Source organism: Arachis hypogaea, chromosome 11 (genome assembly GCF_003086295.3).
Source record: "Arachis hypogaea cultivar Tifrunner chromosome 11, arahy.Tifrunner.gnm2.J5K5, whole genome shotgun sequence".
Taxonomy (NCBI): Eukaryota; Viridiplantae; Streptophyta; class Magnoliopsida; order Fabales; family Fabaceae; genus Arachis; species Arachis hypogaea.
This window is the reverse complement of record NC_092046.1, coordinates 79,978,988-79,985,713: the sequence shown is the minus strand read 5'-3', so window position 1 is coordinate 79,985,713 and position 6,726 is coordinate 79,978,988. Positions and strand designations below refer to the sequence as shown.

At 36.0% G+C, this 6,726-nt stretch overlaps 1 non-coding gene across 1 annotated transcript; it reads left to right on the top strand.

The window, feature by feature from the left end:
* Positions 1-1,001: 1,001 nt before the first annotated feature.
* Positions 1,002-1,109, top strand: LOC112725915 (small nucleolar RNA R71). The gene has a single exon (XR_003164994.1). It is a non-coding gene; the product is annotated as a small nucleolar RNA R71 (small nucleolar RNA).
* Positions 1,110-6,726: the final 5,617 nt, after the last annotated feature.

Below are 6,726 nucleotides of genomic sequence, written 5' to 3'. Positions count from 1 at the left end.
ATTGCACCAAGGTACTTAGCAACTTGCTCTTCAGTAATGTCTTCATCATCTTCAAAGGATGAATACTCATTAGAGCTCATGAAGGGCAGAAGGAGGTTTAATGGAATCTCTATGGTCTCTAGATGATCCTCAGATTCCTTTGGTTGCTCAAAGAGAAACTCCTTATCGGTCACTGAGCGTCCCAAGAGGTCTTCCTCACTAGGATTCACGTCCTCCCCCTCCTCTTTGGGTTCGGCCACACCAAGTAAGGTAATGGCCTTGCACTCTCTTTTTGGATTCTCTTCTGTATTGCTTAGGAGAGTACTAGGAGGGGTTTCAGTGACCCTTTTACTCAGCTGGCCCACTTGTGCCTCCAAATTTCTAATGGAGGACCTTGTTTCATTCATGAATCTTAAAGTGGCCTTAGATAGATCAGAGACTATATTTGCTAAGCTAGATGGATTCTGCTCAGAATTCTCTGTCTGTTGCTGAGTGAATGATGGAAAAGGCTTGCTATTGTTAAACCTGTTTCTTCCACCATTATTAAAGCCTCGTTGAGGCTTTTGTTGATCCTTCCATGAGAAATTTGGATGATTTCTCTATGAGAGATTATAGGTATTCCCATAGGGTTCCCCCATGTAATTCACCTCTGCTATTGTAGGGTTCTCAGGATCATAAGCTTCTGTTTCAGAAGATGCCTCTTGAGTATTGTTGGATGCAGCTTGCAATCCATTCAGACTCTGAGAAATCATATTGACTTACTGAGTCAATATTTTATTCTGAGCCAATATGGCATTCAGAGTATTAATTTCAAGAATTTCCTTCCTCTGAGGCGTCCCATTACTCACAGGATTCCTTTCAGAAGTGTACATGAACTAGTTATTTGTAACCATGTCAATGAGTTTTTGAGCTTCTGCAGGCATTTTTTTTAGGTGAATGGATCCATCTGCAGAATAGTCCAATGATATCTTTGATAATTTAGACAGACCATCATAGAATATATCCAGGATGGTCCATTCAGAAAGCATGTCAGAAGGACACTTCTTGGTCAGTTCCTTGTATCTCTCCCAAGCTTCATAGAGGGATTCACCTTCTTTTTGTTTGAAGGTTTGAACATCCACTCTAAGCTTGCTAAGCTTTTGAGGAGGAAAGTACTTGGCTAAGAAAGCCGTGACCAGCTTATCCCAAGAGTTCAGGCTATCTTTAGGTTGAGAGTCCAACCATATTCTAGCTCTGTCTCTTATAGCAAACGGGAAAAGCATAAGCGTGTAGACCTCGAAGTCAACCCCATTGGTTTTAACAGTATCATAGATTTGCAAGAATTCAGTTAAGAACTGAAAAGGATCATCTGATGGAAGTCCATGAAACTTGCAATTCTGTTGCATCAGAGAAACTAATTGAGGCTTTAGCTCAAAATTGTTTGCTCCAATGGTAGGGATTAAGATGCTTCTTCCATGTAAATTGGAATTTGGTGCAGTAAAGTCACCAAGCATCTTCCTTGCATTGTTATTATTTTTGGCCATGTCTCCTTCTTTTTCAAAAATTTCTATCAGATTTTCTCCAGAGAGTTGTGCTTTAGCTTCCCTTAGCTTCCTTTTCAGAGTCCATTCAGGTTCAGGATCAGCTTCAACAAGAATGTTCTTATCCTTGTTCCTGCTCATATGAAAAAGAAGAAAATAGAAAAGAAAATATGGAATCCTGTATGTCACAGTATAGAGATTCCTTGATGTGAGTAGAAGAAGAAAAGAATAGAAGAAGAGAAATTCAAACACCAGGAGGAAGAGAGAGTTCGAATTTTTAGATGAAGGGAAGTGTTAGTAAATAAATAAATAATTAGAAGGAGATGAGAGAGAAGAATTTTCGAAAATAATTCAAAAGAAAAAAAATATTTTTGTTTTTAATTTAAATTTAAAGTTAAAATTCGAAAATACAAAAAAAAAGAAAACAAAATTAAATCAAATTAAAATTTAAAACAAATATTTAATTAAAAAGGAATTTTGAAAAAGAGGAAGGTGATTTTCAAAAATTAGAGAGAGAGAATTAGTTAGGTAGTTTTGAAAAAGATAAGAATCGATCAAAAAGATAAGATTAATTGAAAAAGATTTGAAAATCAATTTTGAAAAGATAAGAGGTTAGAAAAGATTTTGAAATTGATTTTGAAAAAGATGTGATTGAAATTTATTTTGAAAAAGATTTGAAAAAGAATTTTAAAAAGATTTGATTTTGAAAAAATTAAAGTTGATTACTTGACTAACAAGAAATAAAAAGATATGATTTTAAATTTAAAGATTGAACCTTTCTTACTAGGCAAGTAACAAACTTAAAATTTTTGAATCAATCACATTAATTGTTAGTAAAGATTTTGAAATTATGAAACAAAATAAGAAAAAGATTTTTGAAAATCAACTTGAAATTTTCGAAAATTATGAAAGAAAAATGAAAAAGATTTGATTTTTGAAAAAGATTTGAAAAAGATAAGGTTTTTAAATTGAAAATTTGATTTGACTCATAAGAAACAACTAAATTTTTAAAACTTTTGACTAAATCAAATCAAATTTTCAAAAATTATGAGTGAAATAAGGAAAAGATATTTTTTTTTTATTTTTGAATTTTAATGATGAGAGAGAAAAACATCAAAAAGACTCAATCCATGTAAATTATGAATCAAAACACAAAATGCATGCAAGAACACTTTGAATGTCAAGATGAACACCAAGGACACTTTGAATGTCAAGATGAACATCAAGAACATATTTTTGAAAATTTTTAAGAAAAGAAAAAGATGTAAGACACCAAACTTAAAAATTTTTATTCTTTAGACACTAATAATTCAAGAATGCATATGAAAAACAAGAAAAGACACAAAACAAGAAAATATGAAGATTAAAATAGAGGATTCATCAAGAACAACTTGAAGATCATGAAGAATGCATGATGAATTTTCGAAAAATGCAACAAAGAGATAAACATGCAATTGACACCTAACTTACAATTTGACACAAGACTCAAACAAGAAACACAAAATTATTTTTTTGGTTTTATGATTTTATTAAAATTTTTGGTATTTTTCAAAAATTATTTTGGGAAAAACGAAAAAGAAAAAAAAATTTTGTATTTTTCGAAAATAAGAAATAAAAAGCTTAAAATTAAAATAAAATTACCTAATCTGAGCAACAAGATGAACCGTCAGTTGTCCAAACTCGAACAATCCCCGGTAACGGCGCTAAAAACATGGTGCTCGAAATTGTGATCCTTAACAACGGTGCCAAAAACATGGTGCTCGAAACGTAATTCACACACTTTCTCACAACTTCGCACAACTAACCAGCAAGTGCACTCGGTCGTCCAAGTAATAAACCTTACATGAGTAAGGGTCGATCCCACGGAGATTGTCGGCTTGAAGCAAGCTATGGTCACCTTGTAAATCTCAGTCAGGCGGATTCAAATGGTTACAGAGTTTTAATAATTAAAAGATAAATAAAACGTAAAATGGGATAGAGATACTTATGTAATTCATTGGTGAAAATTTCAGATAAGCGTATAGAGATGCTTTCATTACTCCTGAACCTCTGCTTTCCTGCTGTCTTCATCCAATCATTCTCACTCCTTTCTATGGCAATATTTGTGTAGAGCATCACCGTTGTCAATTGCTACTTCTCATCCTCTCAGTGAAAATGGTCCAAGATGCATTGTCACTGCACGGCTATTCATCTGTCGGTTCTCGATCATACTGGAATAGGATTCAGTAACCCTTTTGCGTCTGTCACTACGCCCAGCACTCGCAATTTTGAAGCTCGTCACAGCCATCCCTTTCCTGATCCTACTCGGAATACTACAGACAAGGTTTAGACTTTCCGAACCCCAAGATTGGCCGCCAATAGTTCTAGCCTATACCACGAAGACCCTGATCTCACGATCAGAATACTAAGAGATACACATTCAAGCTTGTTTGCATGTAGAATGGAAGTGTTTGTCAGGCACGCGTTCATAAGTGAGAATGATGATGAGCGTCACATAATCATCACATTCATCATGTTCTTGAGTGCGAATGAATATCTTAGAGAAGAAATAGGCTGGAATTGAATAGAAAAACAGTAGTACTTTGCATTAACTCATGGGGAACAGCAGAGCTCCACACCTTAATCTATGATGTGTAGAAACTCTACCGTTGAAAATATATAAGAACAAGGTCCAGGCATGGCCGACTGGCCAGCCTCCCCAAACGTGTACAAAATGATCTAAAGATAATCCAAAGATGTAAAGACAATAGTAAAAAGTTCTATTTATACTAAACTAGTTACTAGGGTTTATAGAAATGAGTAAATGATGCAGAAATCCACTTCCGGGCCCACTTGGTGTGTGCTTGGGCTAAGAATTGAAGCTTTCACGTGCAGAGGTCTTCCTTGGAGTTAAACGCCAGTTTGTAACCTGTTTCTGGCGTTTAACTCTGCTTTGCAACCTGTTTCTGGCGTTTAACTCCAGAATAGGGCAGAGAGCTGGCGTTGAACGCCAGTTTGCGTCATCTAAACTCGGGAAAAGTATGGACTATTATATATTGATGGAAAGCCCTGGATGTCTACTTTCCAACGCAATTGAGAGCGCGCCATTTGGACTTCTGTAGCTCCAGAAAATCCACTTTGAGTGCAGGGAGGTCAGAATCCAACAGCATCTGCAGTCCTTCTTCAACCTCTGAATCTGATTTTTGCTCAAGTCCCTCAATTTCAGCCAGAAATTACCTGAAATCACAAAAAAATACACAAACACGTAGTAAAGTCCAGAAATGTGATTTTTATTTAAAAACTAATAAAAGTATACTAAAAACTAACTAAATCATACTGAAAACTATGTAAAAACAATGCCAAAAAGCATATAAATTATCCGCTCATCAATTGCCTAACAGCATGGCAACTATGTCAAATTATATATCGTTTCAAAGCCCCGGATGTTAAATTTCTAATGCAACTGAAACCGCCTCATTTGGACTTTTGTAGCTCAAGTTATGGTTGATTTAGTACGAAGAGGTTAGGCTAGACAGCTTTAGCAATTCCTTTAATTTCTTGTATTCCTTCCACTTTTGCATGCTTCTTTTCCATCCTCTAAGCCATTCCTACCCTATAAACCCTGAAATCACTTAACACACATATCAAGGCATCAAATGGTAATAAGAGAGGATTAATAATTAGCAATTTTAAGGCCAAAGAAGCATGTTTTCAATCATAGCACAGAATTAGGAAGGAAAATGTAAAACCATACAATTAGTATGAATAAGTGTGCAAAGACTTGATAAAAACCACTCAATTGAGCACAAGATAAACCATAAAATAGTGGTTTATCAGCCATTGTCAGTGGTCATTCAATCTGACGGAGGGTGAAGCGCATAGCAGTCCATTCTCTTGGTGATCCTACTCAAAATGCCACAGACAAGGTCGAATCTTCCGGATCAGAGCTGCCTCTTTGGATTCTAACCTATACCACGAAGACCTTAATCTCCCCGGAGATCGGCTGAACTAGTGTCTCGAGAAGTCTCCTACAAAATCGTGGATTAACCGTCTGAGAGATGTATAGACATAGCTGTTGATTTGTACTTTCCGGCCAAGTATTCACACGAACCCAAGTAGATGTGGGTGTTTGTCAGGAACGTTAATCTTAATGTGATGAACAGAGCTGATTTGTCAGATCGTCCTGTTCATCACAATGAAGATCAAAATATACATCTTAGAGATAGATCAAACACAGATCGAAGAAGAAATAGTAATTTTATTAATTCATAGGATTCAGCAGGGCTCCTCCCCTTAACCTAGGAGGTTTAGAAACTCATACTGAAGTAAGAACAATAGTAAAAATGTGAATGATGCTCTCCTAAATTGGAGATTCTGTAAAAAAAGTCTTAGATCTCATGAATACAATCCCTTAAATACTAAACAAATGACTAGTAAGGGTAAAATAGTCTATTTAGTGCTAAAATCCACTTTTGAGACCCACTTGGTGAGTGTTTGGGCTGAGCTTTAATAAGATCCACGTGCTTTAAGGCTCCTTGGGCATGGAATACCAGCTAGAGGGTCCTCTCTGGGCTTTTGGATGTTGAGCTCTGCTCTTTGGGCGCTGGACGCTTGGAAGGGGGCAGGAAGCTGGCGTTGGATGCCAGTTTTGGACCTTCTAATCCGAAGCAAAGTATGGACAATTATATATTGCTGGAAAGCTCTAGAAGTCAGCTTTCCATAGTCGTTGAGAGCACTCCATTTGGACTTTTGTAGCTCCAGAAAATCTCTTCCGAATGCAGGAAGGTTAGATTTAGATAGCATCTGTAGTGCTTTCTTTGTCCTTGAATCAAACTTCTACTCCAACTCCTAAATTTTAGCCAGAAATTACCTGAAATTGCCCAAAAATACAACAACTCATAGTAGAATCTAAAAATGTGATTTTAACACTAAAACCTAATCAAACTCAATAAAAACTAAATAAAAACTATTAAAAACTATATGAAATTGATGCCAAAAAGCATATAAAATATCCGCCATCATTTCCTGAGTGCTGCCAGCTGCAGCTTGCATTCCAGTCAAATGCTGAGAGATCATATTGCCCTGCTGGGTCAAGATCTTATTCTAAGCCATTATGGCATTTAGAGTATCAACTTTAAGAACTGTTTCTTCTGAGAGACCCCATTGTTCACAAGATTTCTTTCAGAAGAGTACATGAATTAGTTGTTTGCAACCATCTTAATGAGTTCTCTTGCTTCTGCATGCATTT